At 57.1% G+C, this 266-nt stretch overlaps 1 protein-coding gene across 1 annotated transcript in view; it reads right to left on the bottom strand.

Annotated features, from left to right (window-relative positions):
• The window catches only part of LOC100749996 (organic cation transporter 1-like), a 6,008-nt gene that overhangs the window by 2,574 nt on the left and 3,168 nt on the right, over positions 1 to 266 (bottom strand).

The following is a 266-nucleotide window of genomic DNA, read 5'->3' as shown; positions in this document are numbered from 1 at the left end:
CGCGTGACGAATTTTCGCCGATCTTCGCAGACTCGCGATCGATCGAGCGCGCGTCGCTCGTTTCGCACGGATCGCTCGATAAATAGAGAAGGGGCGAGGAAGGGGGAGGGAGACAAAGCGAAACAGATTGCGTTCACGTACTCGAACGCGATGCGATTGCGTTAAGCGTCTCAATCGCTCAACGATATGGTATTCCTAGCGCGTAACGCGGCGAGACGCGGGTACTTGAGTTTCGATGGCCGCGGCCGAATTCGCGTTTCTGTCGC

The sequence above is a fragment of the Bombus impatiens genome, unplaced genomic scaffold (assembly GCF_000188095.3).
Source record: "Bombus impatiens unplaced genomic scaffold, BIMP_2.2 scf_0248, whole genome shotgun sequence".
Lineage (NCBI taxonomy): Eukaryota > Metazoa > Arthropoda > Insecta > Hymenoptera > Apidae > Bombus > Bombus impatiens.
The sequence above is the reverse complement of the archived record's forward strand: the minus strand, read 5'-3'. Positions and strand labels throughout refer to the sequence as shown.